The following is a 22,061-nucleotide window of genomic DNA, read 5'->3' as shown; positions in this document are numbered from 1 at the left end:
TAGAAATAACGCTGCAGATAAACCGGGGGAGAAAAAAACACTTCGGGGGTGAGATTATTGCAGTGGTATGGAGTACTTTAGACCCGACTGCATTGAACTTGTTGAACTTTAAGCACTGAAGGTAACCACTTTAACATTGTGCTCAGAGCCCCATCAGCCACATCCCCCGGCTAAAACTGATGGAGCGGTGTATTGAACGTCCTAAACAATGTAGGTGCTTGAAAATAACTGCACTTCACTTTGAGGTCAGGATGGGGGTCCCATCAGGTGCCCTCTGTGTCTCGCAGCTAACAATATTCAAAGTTGCAGTCCAGTAACAGGTCTTTTACTGAAAGGTTTAAGATAACTGCTACCTTTTGAAAAGTAAAAGCCCACTAGACACTTAGTCTAAAGAATATGCATTTTCAGCCCCCATATGCATGTTTGAGTGTTACCATATAGATTATATAAATATATATATATTTAATCCAAATGCATAGAAGGATTTATCATAATCAAGATATGTATGGATACCTACTTCCAACAGGGACGGGAGCGAGAGGTGCACTGCAGCTTTGGAGCAGTAGTACTTCAACCAGGTTCGAAGTCCCCATCTTCCCGTGCACCTTTAGTTTGGAGATGCTAGCTCTAGCTCCGGGAATTAGAGTTTAGCCTTTGTTCCTCTGTGAATTTTATCAGAAGTGGAACGAAAACTAAAAAGTTCAGCACTAAACACCCTGGTCATGCCACTCAGTGATATGTGCTGAAACAGCACAGCCAACCCCGCTAGAAAAGCTATAAATGCTAATAGCGGTAATTAGGCAGGTATAAGCCCATATTAGAGAAGAAATTCTGAAGGCGGATGTCTCCGTTTTAAACTAGAGTGGGTGCAGCTATATTGTATCTTGCGTGGGTGCAGAGAGGTTGGGCTGGGAGGCAGGGATAGAGTGGTACAATTAGCCACACTGTGGCATAGCATGATGAAAGTCAGTATCTCCCATATTGTTTTTATTTCCACAGACCTTGAATATTCACTCAACAGTGTATCCTAAACCATCAAACTATCATCCCTACACCACCAGGGTTAATCCACCCAGTTACAAATGCCACGGAGGGGAAAACAATCAGTGAAATTCCCAATGACATGTGAATCCGCAAGCGCCCACAATTACTGCAATCTCTTAGATTTATGATTGTATTTACATCTTTTGCCGAGTTACTCGATTTAACGCATGCTATCATTTCCAGTGAAGAGGATATATAAATAAAAAGGCTGAGAAAGCAGTAAAATAAAACCCGGAAACCCTAATCAATAGATTATATATTTGTAGCAACTCTTCAAAATATGTCCTTTATAAACAAACACCTTGGAAAATTGTACGACTCCAACTGCATACAGAGCAGCTATCCCAATTTAGATATCAGTCTTTAAATTATGATTAGAATTATGGGGCAGAACCAATTTTAATGCACTCATATATTGCATTTACAAGCGCTCTCATAACTAGACAGTAGTTGCCTATAGTTGATTCCTCTATTCCCTTTCACTGCCAGAGTTACTTCAATAAAGAAAGTGAAATAAATGCATGCAAGTTATTATGAGTATTGCATTGGGTGTGTTTAATTGCACAAGAAGGAATTCAGCCAACACAGCCCCATCCCTTTCAGTTTTTTGGAAATGGAACAGAGAATTACACTTAGAAACCATTGAGTATGACAACAGATTTGGCCCATCTAGTGCAGAAAGTGCTTCCATTGTTTCATGAAATACTGTAGCTTTTCCTAAAACGTAAATTACCTTTTTTTCTACAGGTAAAGAATGCACGTGAAAGTACTTTAATATTTGTTCTTTGTTGGTAAGGCTGCACAAGTATTTTGTGTATTCATGACAGCTACTTACGTACCCCGTGTGAAATCTACCTCTGGCCCCTATCTCCTATGCGCCATGTTTCTCACTCTGTCTCCTAGATGCCCCTTTAGGTTTTCATTTACAAAGTTCATCAGTGGCAATTACAATAGACAAGCGGGTTTAGCAAATGCTTTCAGGGGAAAAAGTTAATCATTCATAATCCGTAATCAAAAGCCAGCACTGTACATCCGTTATTAGAATGCATGATAATCCTGTGTATTGATTCAAGTTTGTCATTAGCTATAAAGCATTCAAGTCCGACAGATGTCTAACTATGTTAATGGAGCGGTCCCCAGTTGGGACTACGGTAAGTCATACAAGAGAAACTGAACTATAAATCTAGATTTGTTCTCTCTATAAACACTTTCCAGACCGAAGGCAGGTTAAGCTGCTTATTAAATGTAAAGCTCCTGAAAAGTCAACTATAGAATACATATTTAATATGATTTATTGTATTTATGCCATAATACGGTTGGCTGGATGCATCTCATGCAATGCATTTTGCTGCAGGTGGGGAAATAGTCAAACGTGTTTTGGGGGATTCTGTAGAATTCACATTACATTAGCAAAAGGGATGACATGAAAATGTCATGCATATGATGGTTGGTCTGTGCCTTTAAGATTTTTTTATTCTATATATATATCTATATATATATCTATATATATCTATATCTATATATCTATATATCTATATATCTATATATCTATATATCTATATATCTATATCTATATATATATATCTATATATATATATATGTCTGAAATGTATACAACACATAAGGTTATAGTTTACAAAATTTATCACAAGCCAAAAGCAAGCGTGCTGTGTGTGCAAAGGCAGGGTCATGTAGTAAGTATGTTGGATGGATGACCCCAGGTCTCTCTTGCTTGGAAATGTAGCTGCTGTGGCCTCTCCTCAAGTGGCCTCATCATAAGTGGCTATGTAAGAGTTACACTGGACTATCCAGACATCATCCCTGGTCTTCATGCTTTTCATCCAACTACTCCTCTGGCAATCACCAACGTCTGCCATATCTCCTCTTAAAAAAGGTATGAATATCACATATTTCATTTGAAAACCTCATCTCCTGCTGGTGCCCCCGTTTTCCACCCGGTGTGTCACTCAAAGGGTTACATTTGGTGCTCTCTAGTCTGGCTTCATTGCATTTGTTCGCCAAGGTGTGAAAGATCTGCCTCCTGTATGCAATCACTTTACCGGACCACTTGTGAGGCAGCCCTATAAATTCCCAGGCCTCACTTGGAAACGTAGCTGCTGTGGCCTCATCTTAAGCGGCTATGTAAGAGTTACACTGGAGGGAAACCACATACAAAGTACCACTGCAGGAAGCGGCTACAACACATCACTGGAACCAGATCAACTCATCCCCATCCAAGCCGTCCTCCCCTATCGTCTTTACTTCCCACTCAACCACCGACTAGATTGTAAGCTCGCAGGAGCAGGGCCCTCCTCTCCTTTGCACCAGTTTGTTATTGTATGTGTTTTTGTATGTGTTTCTAAATTGTTCTACTGACTAACAGTGCTGCCGGCACTTTTTAAATAAATGTAATGGTCACCCTCCTAAAAAAAACCACCCAGAAGCTGGGTGCTCAACACAATAACGGGGTTTAATCACTAAAGGGAGCACTGAAAGGATAGTTGTGCGCACACACAGCATTCTCAGCCATGATTACGGTCTGCACGACTGAGAATGCCGTGTGTGCTTGAGTGTGTACTGTGCAGCTGAGTGCAGTGTGTGGGGCTATGCGATGCGTGTCACTTGGTTGAGAACACTGTGTGAAATAGTTTGAGTGAGAATGGTGTGGCAAGCATACTGGCAATGTCACAACATCAGTTTAGCACAAATACAAAAAATACAGATCAGTAATAAAGTTGTTAAAAAAGGAAACTGGACATCATAAGTAATGGCATTAGGTAATGGTATTAAGAGGGTGATTTAACCTGTGTGCTGTAGTCTAGGTATCTTTATAGAAGATAGGGGTTTATGGATATATAGTAGTCTATGTATTTTCACTTGGGATACAACTACTACATTATATAGCAATATCTTGATGCTCAAATTCCTGCTGGGCCATTTCTTGACTGTGGAAGCATTCCAGAAAGACCCAAGTACAACACTTCCGTAATGGGAAACACATGTTTCTTGCACTCATATGTCATGTATCATGTAAAGGGAAAATATCTACATACGGTATGAAGAATTTCTATGTATAGATTTCTTACATTCCAATACACTATAATAGCAAAATTGTCAAGCAATGAACTTTATATATTTGCCAAACATTGTAAATCCACAATGCAACTGGTAAACTTTCCATAGCTGAAAACAAGAATAGATGGTACGCTTCTGCCTGGGGTATTTATAGGTTTTTATATTTCCCAGCATATTTTTTTTTGCCTGGCAAAATAAGACTAATGCTTTCTAGCAAAAAAAAAAAAAAAAAAAAGCAAAGAGGTGTGTTAGTTAATTAGAAGGAGGGATAAGTAAATCAGTCAGATGAAATGAATGTTTTAAAGCCAGCATTTGTGCTTCGATCAGAGTCTACATTACTTCATATCCAGTCCAACAGGGTCAAATTCCGTTCAGAATGATAATAGTGAGAGTCTTTGCCAACTGAGAATTCCAAGCCACTCAATAAAAAGGAAAATTTCTTGTGAGGGTCTGTTTACTGAAGGTCAAAGTATGCCAAACCCACTGCACTCACCTTCTGGAAAAATGCTCAAAATTGAGCACACGTTTGTTGATCTTTCTACATCTTAAGGCATTAAATGATGAAATTTATTAGTAGTAAGTGAACCCTTTGGAATTGCCAGCATTTCTGTAGAATTGTCTTGATATGATCATCTACAATAATGAACTAATTACACAAATTATTGTATTGTTATCCATATTTAATACATCATTGAAACATTCACAGAGTGGGTGAAAAAAGTATATGAACCTCTAGGCTAGTCACTTCAACAAAAGCTAATTGGAGTCAGGAGTTTGTGAACATGGAGTGCAATCAAAGAAAGGAGTTTGCTATTCTCAAGAAGCATCTGCTGATGTGAACCTTGCCTCACAAAAAATAAGTCTCAGAAGATCTACAATCAAGAATTGTTGATTTGCATTAAACTGGAAAGGGTTAAAGTAATTTCAAAATGGCTTACATATTTATTAGTCCACAGTTAGACAAATTGTTTATAAATGGAGACGATTTGGCACAGTGGCCATGACCGAAGCTGTTTCCTGACACTGATTGGCTGCTTAAATCAGTCAATCAGTAGTAACAACAGTCTGACCACAGAGAAAGGGGGCGGCAGCAGCAGAGCTGCAGCTTCAAGTTCACATAAGTACTTTTGAGTACTTTTATTTAGTGGTGTTGTCCTAGACCTTAAACTGTCCCTTTAAATCTATAATTCAGTTAATTGTAAATCCATTGTATGAAGTATCCACGTTTTTCAAAGGCAAGATGGTTGCTCCCATAAAACATTTTTCATCCCATTTAATAAATCAAATTTTGAATACTATGCATGATATTCCTGGAAGTTCCCAGAAATTACCCAGTAATGAACAAACTGACCACAGGAACAGACTAATGGAGACACCTGCTCAGTTCACAAATGAAGTTTACATAGGAATATCTTCCACTCATTTAACTTGTACCTTGTGTTTTTGGCCTCCTGCACAACACACATCTCCATTTTAAACATTACATCAAGAGCAATGTCAGTAGCCAAGCATAAAGATTTTGCAGTCGTGCTTTATCTTCATCTGGATGGAAAAATAATTTGGGCTTTGTTACCAACCTCTCCCAAACTCTGTGGCCCCATACTTTTAACAAAAAAACTGCAAGGAATAGGTAGACCTGAGACACTAAATCAAGGATGGTAAGAAGCCATACAAGTAACAGTGTTATCTTAAAGACGGTCCACTGTACCTGAAATCCATTATTTTTAGAGATAGGAAAAGAATAAGCAAGGTGCCAGGTTAGATGTCACTCAGTGCATTGCTTTGCTGTATTGACTCCTAATGTGTGACTGTCAACTATGATGTTTACGTATTCCCCTGGTTTGACTCCTATTCCCGTGCTTGACCTAGGCTACCGCTGACTATGAGTACTCTTGAACCATTAGAGTGCAACTGCTATCTGAATACCCGCTCCTGCACCACCAATGTGTGTACCATATCAGAACCTCAGCGTCTCCTCTGCCCTAGGTTACCAGCGCATGGCTACAAAGTTTCAGCGGCAGCTCACCAAAGGGGAAAAGGGGTTGTCGTAGGAGAATACCCTACCAGCAGCAGGGACCTAGTCCATGGGCCCTCTAGAGAGACTACTACTAATTACATTTCTCATAATACGCCCACAAAAGCCCACCTATCGTATGCAATGTTTAAGATCTCATTTTAAGTCCAGGAGATCAGGACATAAGTAGTGTATAAGATCATTTGGCCTGCATTTGTTTACTGTAATGTGAAAAGAAACATTTGTTTTTGCTTTTCAAATTCATAACACTTGTAAGACTCGGTAAACCCCTCAGTACATCCAATAGAAAATGTCATCAAATCAAATGCCCCGGGGGACACAAAGCAGCCGTAACGTGAAGTGGGAGAAGTCGCTGTAATGCAGACTACGTGCTGTGTCTCATCCAAAGAGGAGGTGAAACTAGTAGGTCCTAAAAGTACTCGTCATGCGAATAGACCAAGCCTGGAATAGCAGAGCAGGAATGTAACAGCTCAATGACAGGGGCTGGGGAATTGCCACAGGGAAGGGACGGCGGGGCACAGGGGAATGGCAGAGGGGAGCTGGCACGGGGCAGAGAAGGCTGGCACGGGGCAGAGAGAAGGCTGGCACGGGGCAGAGAGAAGGGTGGCACGGGGCAGAGAGAAGGGTGGCACGGGGCAGAGAGAAGGGTGGCACGGGGCAGAGAGAAGGGTGGCACGGGGCAGAGCTGGGGTGGCAGACGGATCTATGCTGGCATTATTAAGCAGTAACCGGACATACAGTAGCAGAGTTCGGAGAAGCTGAAACCAGAGAAAAAAAACAAGGTTCGTGGCACCAAGCAAGGAAGGGTGACAACAATGTCCTTAAAAAGGGCTGTATATTAGACTGTGTGCGGAACAGCAGTACACACTCACCCGGGGGAGCGCTAGCTTGTATCGTTTCTTCCCGCTGACTTCCCCAAGTCTGTCCGGCGGTTTCGTACCCAGAGGTACAGCCTAATACAGACGGCTGTCAGCTGCTCCTGTCCGGTACCGCTGCCGGGCTCTCCCTGTCCCGGGCTCCACTCAGCTCTGCGGAGATGAGTCTAGGCTCCGACTGCAGCAGAGCGAGGGGCGCTGACACGTGACCCGGGCCCTCCAATCACACGCGGGGAACCGACCCGCTCTCAGGGTGTAGACGGGAGGTTCGTGTACAAATGGAGTGGGGGCTGTTATTTCAGAGAGCGGAGTGTGCCGGGAGTCTGGCCGTGCAGCTACAGTATGAGCTGGACAAACGCCACATAAGTGAACTTTCCAAGGTTTTACGCCAACCGAGTCACACGTTAATGTCCCGTGTGGTTCCAAGACACAAAACCCGGGCTGATGTCTTAAGCGGTTTATTGACGTCCTGTTAATATTCAAGACACCTTTACGGCTTTCCCGAAAAACCTGGCCTCAAAATATCACGATATTGTATCGATATATTTGACACTAGAATGTTAGACAAACGTGGATACATAGATCAAATAATGTAGTTCTGTTTACTAATAAAAGCAATAAAAATAAAAACATCCAAATACCGAGGTAAAGAAGTCTCACTGCTATCTATCGTTCAAAAGTTTGGGGTCACTTTTCATAGAAAGCCAGGACCTAACATATTTGCAAAAGGGGTTTCTAACAATTAGCCTTTTAAACTTAAACGTAACATTGGAACGCAGGAGTGATGGGAGTGATAAAGGGCCTCTGTACGCCTATGACGATATTCCATTAAATATCAGCCGTCCCCAGCTACCATAGTCATTTACAACATTAACCCCGTCTGCGCTGGATTTTTGATCTATTTTAATGGACAAAATTTGCGTTTCTTCCAAAAGCGAGGACATTTTTAAATGATCCCAATTTTTTTTTGTTTTAAAACAGTAGTATAGGTAGAGCTAATCACACTGTCCAATATCTTTGAGAATCATTAAAAAGGATGAAAGGAGATACAAGTTCCATATCCCTTGCTCAGATGCTTACATTTCCATACTTTACATTACAGTCCAGTATATCATGCGTCGAATGATATTCTCATTCCTCTATGGAAACGGCATCTCATTAGAAACCTCAGTCCTGTAGGTTTGCTTCACATGGGGCATAAACCTGTCCTTGAAAAATTTACACTTTACAGAAAAATGAAGTCATTTTACACAATTTATTTTAATGTATAGAACGTTTATAATGTATACGCACATAAGGCCCAACTAAACCTGTGCCGTTAGGTGGCGTGCTTGTGGTAAAGTCTATAATAGCCCAACTCAGCAATATATTTGAAAGGAAAATTGAGAAATGTTCTGTAACTCCCGACGTTTAACTTGTCTGTTAAGAGGACGGATATCACTTAAGTGCTTGAACACGTTATAAAGGGCAAAACATAATATAATGGTTTTATACTGCTGGATTCTGTGTGTTCTAGCTGTGTTATCATAGCACAATATACCACTGAGTCCTTAACGTAGTGCCTTGTGGTAAACAATAGAATTGCTAGGCCTTACTCACCCAGCTGGACACTAACTGATGAAAGTGTATGGAGAAAAAGAGACTTTATTAGCATTGCCATTACAGAATCAGCTCAGAGGGCTATTTCAGCAGGAAAGTCACCCCAAATATCATGACGGTCTACAGATGAACAAAATATTTTGGAGCAAAATGGAAACTTTTCAATGCCAACTTTCATTCCTGTATACAGCACTAATTTATCCGGAAGTAGATTTTTTTTTCAGAGAGATCCCTTTTAATATATAACTGTTAAAGGTCTTGCTTGGGAAATCCGCAGCTTTTGCAAATAACGCTTGTCAAGATAAGAAGGAGCGCTATGTGCCCTGACATGGCAGGTCTGTTTTGGTGCCTTGTTACACAAACAGTCTGACAGTCATTTACTAGTCACGTGTACACAGATTACCTTAAGTCTGGGAAAATTGTGTGGTAACTTTAAACAGCATGTGGCCTTTTTATGACTGCATAATTTTTTTTATATATAGGTTAGGAGATCGTGCTTGCTCGTTTATATGACTAGGTTTTTTCCAGAAAAAAAAAATCATGAAAAAAGACCTCGTGGATCTGAGGTTGTCATTAATTTCAGACGTCATATGCGCCCAACGTTCCTCAGATATAGCACTTCCTTTGATCAGCCAAATTAGCACTTCTGCCTCCTACTATATCCCCCCCAGACATTATATAAACGCCTAGCCAGACTCTGAACTGCAATCCAGTATGCAGACACATGTAGGCCCTGCATAACTCACGTGACCCCACCACTAAGGAACGATCTTCACAAAGTGTATGCTGCATAATGCAGCATGATCTCCCACGGTAATACCCATCAGTCTGGGCACCTCTTTACAAGTTGCGAAGAGGACCTGGTTCACATAGGGGCAAATCTTTGGACAATTTATCCCATGATTCTGAGGCTGCCATAAGGTTGTGCTACCCGTCTGAGACACTGACAGAAACTCAAGCAGATACGATCGTTTGATGAAGGGCTTCAAATTCCTACATTATATATGTCTCTTTAAGTATTGTTCGTCAGTGCTAAGATCTGTCAATGTTATGTCTCTTTAGAGACCCATACTGGGTAGGTCTAACTCAGTTTTTACAGAGGTGATCATGGGTAGTCTGAGTGTAGCTCTTCTGTCCATAACACATTCCCCTTGTGTTATGGGTCACATTGCCCTTTGGTTGATCCTCCAGGTACATTGGCCACCAGGTCTTACCTCCAACAATCAAAAAATCAAAGCACAAAGGAAAATTCCAGCAAAATAAGGACCATGCCAAAAGGTCATGAAAGGATGAGGTCAGCAGGGGTCAAATGGACTAACTAGGGTCAAATAAGAATAGCATAAATAACAGGAGAGTACCCAGACATCACCAAAAGTCCAGTGCTACACAGGCAAGTGAGAGTCAAATTTAAATTGACATGAGCATGTGGCAAGGAAAATGTGGAAGGTGAGCTGGATGTGTGAACCAAACATAAGTTCCTGATACTTGCATACTTACTGGAAATACATTATACTCTCCCTCAGCTCACTACAATATATACAGTTTTGATTTTGTGTCACCTAAGTATTCTTTATGGGATCACACGATATACTTTGAGCTTGTTGGACATCCCATTAGAAAACCATGGGCATTAATATGGAGTTGCCCCCCTTTTGCTATAACTGCCTCCTCCCTCCTTCGCTTTGAAGGCTTCACACAATACTTTGTAGTGTGTGTGGAAATTTGTGGCCATTCAGCGAAAAGAGTATTTGTGAGGTCAGGCAGTGATGGAAGGGAGACAATTGGCCTATTTCATGCCAAAGGTGTTCAGTGAGGTTAAGGTCTGGGCGCTGTATAGGCCACTTGAGTTCCTGCACATTAAACTCAACAAATCAATACTTGGTTTGATCTGGGTCATGCTAGAACGGGAAAGGTCCTTCCTCATGCTGGTGTCAAACAAGGAACTACAGGGCTTAAACCATGAAAAACAGCCCTAGACCATCATCCTTCCTTCACCAAGCTTACACTATGCTGATGTTGCAGAGGCAGCTTGGACCTCTGCAGTGAGTGAGGCTACAGAGGAAAAGTTTTTACACACTACATCCTTCAGCATTTGGCTTGATTTCCATGCCAATCCAATGGTTAGACAGAAATAACTAACTAGACTTTGGAGCATAGTGCCACTAGGACATCACGTTGCTTTACCACTTATGTTTTCTACACGCTTACCCTTACTCTTATTTCCATATTCACTCCATAAGTTTTGGTTCTGGGGATTTGTCCTACACAAAACCAGGCTTCCACAAAATGACAGGTTGATCGCAAGAGACATCCCATGCCATCATTCAGGGTTGGAGACATGGTTGTTTTGCTAGTGTTAGTGTAAGGGCTTATGATTAGTCAGTCGACTTAACCCTTTACCTGACTGACAATTCAACTTCTTAGTGAATAGACCCAAATGAGACACAGAAGTACACAAGATATGAGTCCATGAGCTTGATAATGGTATGTATGCGGCCCTGTGGGCCACTGCCCCACCAACCATTTTCCGGATCTGCCAGATGGCCACTCCGGGCTTGTTGGAGCCCATCTTGGGAATTAGTTGTATTAATATAGCTTTTAGACTGGAGTTTGTAGCTACCATTGTGTTTCAGAGATTATGACTACAGATAAGGATATTTAAATGGAACGCCAGAATACTTAGAAACTAACAAAGATAGAGAGTGAAGGCACCTTGATTGCCATGGAAAGTAGGTGGTTAACACACTTCTTGTATTATGGTAGTTTGTCTTGACAAGATATTGATTTGTTAATTGCTTGTTTTGCACTCCTTTTGATCTGTATGAGACAAGAGCTGTGTCTTCTGCATAATAAAGGTATCCATTGTTAGTACTGGGCACGGATATGAAAAGCAGGAAACAACCCAACCCATAAAAAGTACAAATCCACTCATAATATCAGTAAAACTGTGAAATAAGCTTTAAGATACTGATATGATATGCTCTATTTGATAACTTCATCCTGGGGTGATATTGGTGTGATATATAACTGAGGATCTAACAATAAGTAAATAATAAAAAAAAATGCTTTGACCAAAAGTATGTGGGCACTCCTAATTATTGAGGTTAGGTGTTTCAGCCACATCTATTGCCAACAGGTAGATATAATCGAGCACATAGGCAGCCAACTCCATAGACTAAGAAATGGTAGTAGAATGTGTCACACTACACATAACTAAATGTGGCACTGTCATACGATCCTACCTTTGCCACAAGTCAGTTCAGAAAATGTCTGCCCTACTAGACCTACCCCAGGTAACTAAGTGCTATTATTGTGAAGGGGAAGCATGTAGGAGTAACAATGGCTCAGCCACTAAGAGGTAGGCTCCAGCATGACTGTATTCCTGTGCATATAGCAAGGTTCATAAAGACATGGTTTGATAAATTTGGTGTGGGGGAACTTAAATGGCCTACACACAGCCATGACCTTAGCCGCACCAAACACCTTTGGGATGAATTGGAATGGCAATTGCGAGCCAAGCCTTCACGTCCAACATCAATGCCTGACCTCACAAATGCTCTTTTGGCTTTTGACACACTCCAAACTTGTGGAAAATAGACTAATACATTTAAATTGTATTTGTTATACATAGTTTTGAATCATTTGATTGGTTATGTAAATAGCTATCAGCAGGTTTGCAAACTGACAAACCTTCCCAGAGGCCCTACCCAATCCACCCTTCTATCCATACCCATTGATAGGAAAGTCAGCTCTATCCATTTGTAATGATGGGATATATGGGGTACGGTGGCAATTAAGGTGACCATGTTTCCTGTGTCCAAATTTAGGGACTGTCATGTCCCAGAAAAAAATAGACTTGTACATGGTGCCTTTTGCCTTTTATTTAGATTCCCGGGTTCAGTAAGTGGCTGTGATAGTAAACCTTTAGGCATCAGTCTACCCGATTCCTTTGTTAAAGGCTTATTAAGCCAAAACATTAGGGGATCTATTACTAGGTGTCTGCGTGTGCTGGCCTTGTAATATTTGGTAAGTAATTTTGTATATTCTGTGTATTTTTCACTGTGGTGTTGCATTCAGTTTTTACAATTATACATATTTTTTACATGCACCTTTGTTGCCCATGCAGTTTATTAGTGCTTGCCTTATACCCTTTATAATGGAGGTGACCTTATATTTCTGACGAGAATATACATTTTGGAAAGTTACATTTAATTATACAACTGCATTCACTGCTTAGTTGGATTGTTTCACCCGTGGGTCTGGGGCACTCTTGGAGGTTTTGCGTCCAGAAAAAAAAAAAAAAAAAAAAAAAAAAAAAGAGTAAAAATATAAGATGTGCAAATCAATACAAGCTACGATTACTCTGCAAATGATTGCAGTTCCGTATTTAGGAGGACCACAGCAAACCTGGCTGCAGATAAACCAGAGAACCATTTTAGTGGGCAAACTCATTAACAGAGATCTTGTGTAGGTACTTCGTAAGTCTTAAAAAGGTGATATTTTATAAAATGTGTTTAATGCAAAAATACCACAGTAAACTAAATTACAAAACTAATTTTAATTGCAATATTGCTCAACCACCAACATAGATATAACTTTTTTTTTTTTTTTTTTTTTTAAATACTTGCTGTAGTTATACATCGCCAATATCACCGTCTTAACTTAGTAGAACAAGTCTAATTCCATCGCGCTATCCCCTAGTATTCCATAAGTTGCTAATTATGCTTGACTTCCAAGTGAACACTCAGAATTTAAAATCGAAGGGTATGAAATAGAGTGTAAACAAAAAATGATGCAACTCTCAACCTCAATTAAAAGATCCACGACCTTTTTAGTAACTTACGACTTACTGTTCATTCATACAGTGTCTGGATATACATCTCAATGAGTCTATCCAGAGGTCACAGAAGGATTCACCCTGTATAATCAATTTAGGTTAAGGATGGGACCAGCTCAAGGCATGCAAATCAATTCCCTTTTCACTTAGCGTGATTTAAAGTATTGATTTTTGTGAATGATTAAAAAGGTACCTTCATATTTTCCCACTGAAAGGTAATGTCTCATGTCTCAGTATTTAATATCGTAAACATTGTTGCAGTTTGTATTATAGCACAAGGAGCACAAAATTATAATATTTACGAAGTAATTCTGTTTACATACGAGGAAAACCTTATGTCTTAAATGTCAAATCTACAGAAGGCCTGCTTTATAGAGGTCGATGTGATATATGCCAGTTATTAAAAAAAGACTCCAGCCATCAAATCAATTTTAATGCATTTAATTGCTGCATGGTCCCATTAAATTTGTTTGATGTGCATCTTGCAATGCATGTGAAGATTCTGTAGAATGCCTCCAAATGCATTTGCCCTTCCTCAGCTCCCCGTACTATTTTCTGCGCGCGTCTCCATTTTCGGGGTGTCAGCAAGGTCTCTTACCTCTGCAGATGGAGTACAGGAGCAGTATGGGAGCACAAGGAATAATCTGTACCATAGACCAGGGTCGTACCTAGAGTATTTGGCACCTGGGGCGAAACCTGTATGCGCCCCTCCCCCCACATTAAAATGTAAATAAATCCACAAACAAATTAACGTTGGCAAGAAAATATAAGTTGCACAAATATGTAAACTGTATGTCAACTTGAAAAAAAAACAAATAAAATGTACTAAAAAGATAAGGTTCAGCATAACTCCTATCACTATACACTGAGCCAGACATTGACGGTGGTAGAGCATAACTGCTATTACTATATACTGAGCCAGACGTTGACGTGGGAAGCCTCTACCATGTCAATATCTGGTTAGTATATAGTGATGGGGGTTATGAAATTAATAATTTAACTGTCTGATTGTAACAGCGAAACGGAATCCGCCGGTGCTATAAAAATGTAGTGTCTGGCTCAGTATATAGTGATGCCAGCCCGCAAAGCAAGTGAGCAAGATTGGAGGTTTGTACTAACTGACCTCCCCCTCCATCGATTTTAAGCCAGTTCATTGATCTCCCCAACCAAGCCCCAAGGCTGCTCCTGTAGCAGTGGACAGTATAGTCCATCACTGCAAGGGTCCACATCCAATGCCATCCTGGTGGCACCCCCCGCCGAGGAGTGACACCCACCCTGATTAGTGGCACCCTGGGTGGACTGCCAACCCTGCCCCTCCCCAGGTATACCACTGCCACAGACCCAAATATTATTCTCTATCTTCTACCAACTTAGAAGTCTCAGAGGGTACAGTGTGGACCACAGCGCCAATGACAACTGGACTCCAATGGATAGGTTTACTAACAAGGAGTGTGTAAAACACGCTGTATATTCAAAATTCTTGTCAGACCATGTGTTTTGTAAGCTAGACATTTAGTTTTATAGGCTGAAAAAAGGACATGCGTCCATCAATTTCAGCCTTTCCTATAGCTGTTTGCTTAAATACTGTCTAGAAAAGAACTCTAACCTTCTTCAATTTATGTGTAGGTAACTTATTTTAGTTATTTTTTAGTCCCGAGGCTTTATACACATCAACAGCATGTCATTACTATGCCGGCTGAGGCTACAGACTTCAGATATGGAACAGAAAGGACCTTCACATTATCCCAGTGATAAACTGGGAGAAAATTGTTACTCTACCAGATAAAGTGTAACCGTCATCGTCACAACTTTTAGTAACTAAATATACTTAAACTACATGGAGGTTGTCATTTCTGTTCAGGGTAACAGATTTATATATATATATATATATATATATATATATATATATATATATATATATATATATATTTGTTGAATGCTCTTTATCCTAAAACATAACTGGGAATTTACGGTTGACAGGTGGCGGCCAATTGTAAGGTAATTTTGTGGTCTTTGTTAGGACAGGAGGCTCCTGAGCACACAGGATGTATGATTATGCAAGTAGCATATTGATTTTGAATGTATGTTTTAAAACATGTCATAGAAACAAATTTTTATAAACCATTCTGTAATTGAGTAATATGATGTAATTGGAAAGGGATCTGAATACCTCTGCAAGGCATTTTTAAGCCCACCTGGCAAGTTCAACCAGCCAATTTCAATATTTTTAGGGATGCTGAAGTGGCTGATGCAACACATCTTGCAATGACCTGCTAGATACCAGTTCCTTACTGATATCCCTTACAACAGGCTCCCCTTACACAAACCGCAGGTAAAACAGGCTTTTGTTTAGATTGCGTCTGTTGCCGGTGCACTTATAAGGACAGGTTACCTTCAAGAAGTTATTTTAATGTTCAAATAAGATGGCATATAACCTTCATGAAAGGTGGTGGATGAGACAAGTACCTGCTTCCTTGCAGCCAGGACCGTCCTATTACTGCTTTAACATATCATAGGAGCAGTTACGCTATGGTATTCACCATGATTTAACGCCTCAACCTCCTGTCGCCCAGGAGTGTTTCTATACCCATTGTACAGCGCTACGGCATTTAAAGGCACTATATAAAATAAATATGTAGTAAACCCAATACAGCATAACTGGGGAGAAATAAGTAATGTTGCTTCACACCCACTTCTGCAAGATTAATTGCATGCTATAAAGTTCTGAAGCTTACAGCTGGACTTTAATTGAGCACCTTGAGAACACAGCTGACCCAAAACAGGAATTGTTACATCTTAAATTGAAGTGGAAATTTAACCCACGGTTAACTGTAGCACACAGCAAATTTAAACATGCTTCCTAGACTTAAACTGCTGGCTTTTTTAGCAGACACGAGCCTCTGGCACAAAGACTTGAACTAAGCAGCTCGAGTATGAAAATTCTCTTTAAATTGCTGATTTGACCCTAAAATTGGAGAGCTGAATTTTTAAGCATTTAAAGGGTGGTATTCTAAAGATAGGCCAAGACTCATACATGCTATTCCCATTCACCAAACTATTTAAAGAATTTATAGGATGGATTTTCTAAATATGGATGTTACCCTAGACGCTAAGTCAACACATTTGTATTCATTATAACACTATAAGTAGAGCTTAACTTGGACCGCTAATCCCCATGTAAACACCCCTAACAAGCATCTCAACAGGAACGCCTAGTAGTTTTAGTGCCTCTTCACTCAATCACATTAAACCTCTTTTCCTACTCTCTCCAAACAAATGCCACCAGCGCCGAGTTATATCAATTTATAACTATGCGTACCATAAAGAACTGCCACATTGTGGGAAGGAGAGACCCTGCTTGCCTTTAGACTACGCCTCAATGGAATAGCGCCATCAGGTGACCCTGAAAACATAGGTGAAAAACGTTCATATGGCCCAAGCATTTAGCAAATGCTATTCTTCCTGCGCTCTAGAGGGCGCACCTGCCGCAGTACTTTCTATCCACTATCTCACCTCGTTGATGATTGGGCTTTATAAAGGTGCTGACGTTCACACGCCATCTTCTATTGCAGGAGGAAGTGAGATAGGGTGTAGTTGTGGGATGGGATATTGTAGTTGTTCAGAGGGGCTTTAGCAAACCCCAAGCTCATTTCTAGTGTAGTGTTTGCTCAGTGAATGCTAAATATATTATTCTTTGTATAAGCTCATATGGTAATGGCTGCAGTGGTTTGAACTGAGTTGAGATGGTAGTAGGATTTGAAGGAGACACCATTATAGAAATTTGGTGGATGTTTTAAGTTTAGTAGAGGCAGTTTCAGTGTAAACAGAGGTAGAGACTAAGGCTGATTTCTTAGAATTCTTACTCCTTTAATTCATGGAAGTCTTTTGCTCACTGTTGGTCAGTCTTCCTTATACAACGATATAAAGCTGCACATAAATATAATTACATTTTAATGGGAACGAACTTTAGAAAATGAACCAGCTTTTATTCTAATCAGTTTTGTCACAGCGGCTGTGTTAGACGTAATATATGAACTTGTGAGCAAGAGCACAATCTAGTACAAACCTTAACAGTTGCAATTTTTGTATGATTTGTTGAAAATGGCAGTGAAACTAATCTTGGTGTTCTAAAGTGGAATCTGTTAAATGGAAACATGGGTTAGGATTTCTAACATCAACTTTAAGCTTTTAACTCGTTTGTAATGTATATATATTTTTGCCAATTTAAACTTTTTTTATTTTTTTATTATATCTGGTAATTCTGCCCCATGTCATCTTTGGGACATATTTGAAGCTGGCCAATTCAATTTGCCTCATTCAACTCTTGTTTGAAAACTAGACCCCCCAGGATGTTTCAACTGCTGATATGTTAACTCTTTCCATGCAGTAATCCTACCCAGGGCCAGCCTATGACTTAATGCCGCCTGGGGCGAAGTTTAAAATTGATGTCACTTCCGGCGCTCAGCATTACAAGCCGAGACCGAGCTAGAGGGCTCGCAGAGGAGAGAGAGGGGCGCCGAGCGGGTAAGTGAAAACCACTCGGCGCCCCTCTCTCTCCTCTGCTTAAAAAAAAAAAAAAGCGCTTGCCGCCCCTTCAAAAGTGCCGCCTGGGGCAATTGTCCCACTCGTCTCCATTGTAGGGCTGGCCCTGATCCTACCACTAGTTTGCGCTAGTAATTTTTTTTCCACGCACATTGTTTCAGGCTTGAATTTACAGCCCCTGGTATGTCAATGCAAAACCACCTGTCACACCTAACTATGGGGTAACTAGGCACAAGGTGTGGGTGTGCAAGTGTTAATGATACCAGCCCTTTAGTCAACCCATAAACATAACGCAAAAACCCACACCAGATTGGTAATACACTGCCACCAAGTTAAGATGGCAGCTGCGATAACGCCCGGTACCACACTGAACCAATCAATGTATCAAAACCAAATTAAGTAGCTGAAAGAGTTCGGTTATAGCACAGAGACTGGATTAATATAGTTTAAACTGACGAATGTCAGTGCTTATGTACAAAAATATGAACAAAGTTAATTAGAATTTAGACACACAGTATATAATAGTTTGTAAAACCTAATTATACAAAACCAACAAATGTAATCTGCAGGAACCTCAATGTTCTTGTTGAATTTGAGGATTTTCAGTGATGTTCCATATACATAGAAAGTTTCAGGAGAGATTCTCAGAGGTTCACTGGTTTTCCAAAAAAAGTCAATCTTATTCCCTGGTGAGATGTTCCGCCCCTCCAGTATCAGAGATGTCCCAGGCCTGGCCCTTGGTATCACACAAACCCATATACTCTTAATATAGCTGTTAAGATTGATAAATCTCATTGTGTCTAAGATGACCCCAACCCAGTACAGAAGACAATCACCCTAAATTCCATACCATAAGGCACCACCAATGGTCACTGAGGCTGAACCTGAATTAATGTATCAGGGCTCTGGGATGTATAAGGTATACTGGTGAAGCAGGGAGGGGTGATGCAGCTGGTAAACCTTTGGCTTGAGGGCTAAGTAATAGAAATGGGAGAGATTAAAACTGCAAGGGGGGGGGAGAAGAACACATGGGAGAGAAGGCGCCCCATGCACCCCAAAAGGCCAAACAAAAGGACAGGGAGAGATGCTAGCAAAGGGCAGAACAAAGGATAGGCTCTAGGAAGAGGCCAAAAAAAAGGGGAGGAGAGGGAACTAAAAACAGGCCAGAAATAAAGGAGGGTAGGAGAAGGCACTAAAAAAGGCTGGGGGAAAAAGTGCAGGAGAGGGACTAAAGGTCCAAAATGGTAGAGAAAGGAGAGCCGAGAGAAGGCACTGAAAAAAGGCCAAAAAAAATCATAGGGGAAAGCACTAAAAGGCTAAAAGGTGAGCAGGGGGAAGGAGCATTGAAAAAGGCAATAAAGGGGGGTGGGGGGCGCACGCAAAAAGGGGTAAAAGAAAATTGTGGAGAGTGTCAGTCCTTCACGGCCCCCAAAAGGTGGTTCGTTTGTTTCTTGGGTCTGTAGGTCTGAAGGCCGAGGAGTGAGCAGCTGGTGATCTCGTTCTGGTCCTAAAAGTATCTGACAAGATACATAGTGCACACCCTCAAGATGGAATTTTGGATGGCAACAAATGCAGCATACTCATGGTAATTTCTCAACTAATTCACACAAATAAATAAATACCTATACACACAAAGAACAAACTCTCCCTACACAACCCTGTACCGAACTCTATCACTCACCCTCAAACAAAAAACCTACTTCTATCCTTCATCACACCCACTAAACCCTACACACTAACTCTAATCACTTTCCCATATCACTTACCCTCTCAACCACTTCCATTTTTGTTTTCCTGATCACCTCAGCATCAGTTTCTCCCATTCTCTTCACATCTCTCAGTAAATACACATACGTACGTCCACGGACCATCACACACCCATCCACAACATCCTTCTTGAAAATTAAATTCCTTACATCCCACAGACTTTCACAGAACTCGTCACCAACCCAAATCTTTTCTTACAATTATTCAGATCACATAACACAAAATATGTCTTCAAAAACAACCATTCATCCACCAATTCTCTTATCAATCTGGCCAATTTCCACTAAACACTGCATATCCACATTTCCAAAACACATGCACCACGCTTTCCACAGCACTAAACTCATTGGACAACACTGACACACACAACTTCCTCACATGCTGGAACTCTCTTGTCGGCAAACATCCGTGTACAGCCACCCATCCTACATATTTCTGCCTATTAACAATCTCCCCATCCGCCAACATCCTCCAAACTTGCTTACTCTGATTATCCGTTAAACCACCAATCATTACAAGCAACTCTCGATTTCTAACCGTTTGCAACACACACCTTCTCACGCCACATCTCCAGTCACTTTCTGTAATTCATATTTCCTAATACCTTTCAATCCTTTCATAAAACCAAGGTGCCTGAAAACATAGGCTTCCTCCGATCAATCTCATACAACCCATATTTTCTCAACAGCCCTCCTGCCGCATCTCACCATACATCCTACCACAGAATCCTTTTTTACTCAACTTAATACGCATTCCTACATACTGAATCACCAAAAACCTTTCAACCTCAGGCTTATCCATCCCACCGCTCTCTTCAAGCACACCTGCTGCCTCTTCCATTGTTCCATCCTTGAATTCCAAAAAATATATATCAATCTCTCACTCACTGGAAAGACAGCATTCAAATATAATAAAGGCAATATCACTGCCTTTACCACCAACACTCTCCCAGCCAACAATGTTCTAGAAGACCAAAAACCTATTTTTGTACCCACCCTCCCCACAATTTTCTCCCAACTCTCCATCCCATCCAGCCGTTCACTAAAACTCACCCCCAACACCTCTATCGCTCCTCCTTTCGTCGTCTGCCAACCACACAACTCTAGCTCTCGCCATACACCAAATGCCATACACATTTGCCAGTTTCCCCCGAAATTTACTTCCCATGCAAAAACTCTCCACTAACAACTTTACTCTCCTCAAACCTGCGTCCTACAAACCAGTCACATTATCCATATACCCTAAAACCTTCAAACATCTACCCCCACCCCCTGGAATTTCCTCACCTCTCACCACCTTATCTCTCCTAATCATTATCAATAAAAGCTCAATCACACAAATATTGGCGATAACTGACATCCCTGTCTCACACCTGAACAAACCATAAACTTTCCAGACAAACACCCATTCACTAAAATACTACTCTCTATCCCTTCATACAAACCTGGAACCATCTCAACATTCTTCCTGGCAAACCCAACTTCTCCAACACTTGAAACATAAAACCATGCACAACCCTATCATATGCCTTTTGCCTTTTCAAAATCTATAGTAGCCACTGCCACTTCCAACTTCTTATCCATGCAGTACCACAAAGCATCACGTAACACAATCAAACGATCACAAATCTGTCTCCCAGGAATCGCACATACCTGTTCTTCACCCACCAAACTCTCCACAATCCCTCTCAACCTACTAGCTAATACTTTCGCTATTACTTTATAACCCACATTCAATAACGTAATTGGTCTCCAATTTTTTAAGTCACATTTGTGCCTTTCTTACACAATCACACCCAACTTCATTGCTTCTACTAATTTATTCCATAACACTTCCACACAAACTTCTGTAAAATCCTCCCCAATCACATCCTAAAACTTACAATAAAACTTAACAGGCAAACCATCACAACCAGATCTTGATAACCAACTCTAAATCTTTCTTTTCCACCTCTCACTAAATCATCCACATCCATACTATCCACTCCCATTTCCACATCATCCACAATCTTTTTCTACAACCAAAGTCTCTAACTTCTCTGCATACAAATCCTTATAAAAAATCAGACACAACTTCCATCACCTCTTCTCCATACACTGCAACACCTTATTTATTCAAAACACATTCCAACAACACCTTACCCTGAAAAGCTTTCTTAAAAAAGAATCTAGTACATTTCTCATCCTCTTCCAGTACTTTTAATTCCATATGAAACAATTTTCTTCCCCATTCTTTCCATAAAACCATTCAATCGATTCCTTGCTTGTGTAGTTGGCACTGTCACTCA

Source organism: Sceloporus occidentalis, unplaced genomic scaffold (genome assembly GCF_023333645.1).
Source record: "Sceloporus occidentalis isolate IW3139 unplaced genomic scaffold, rSceOcc1.0.p SCAF_100, whole genome shotgun sequence".
NCBI classification, from domain to species: Eukaryota; Metazoa; Chordata; class Lepidosauria; order Squamata; family Phrynosomatidae; genus Sceloporus; species Sceloporus occidentalis.
Note: the sequence above shows the minus strand (reverse complement) of the source record.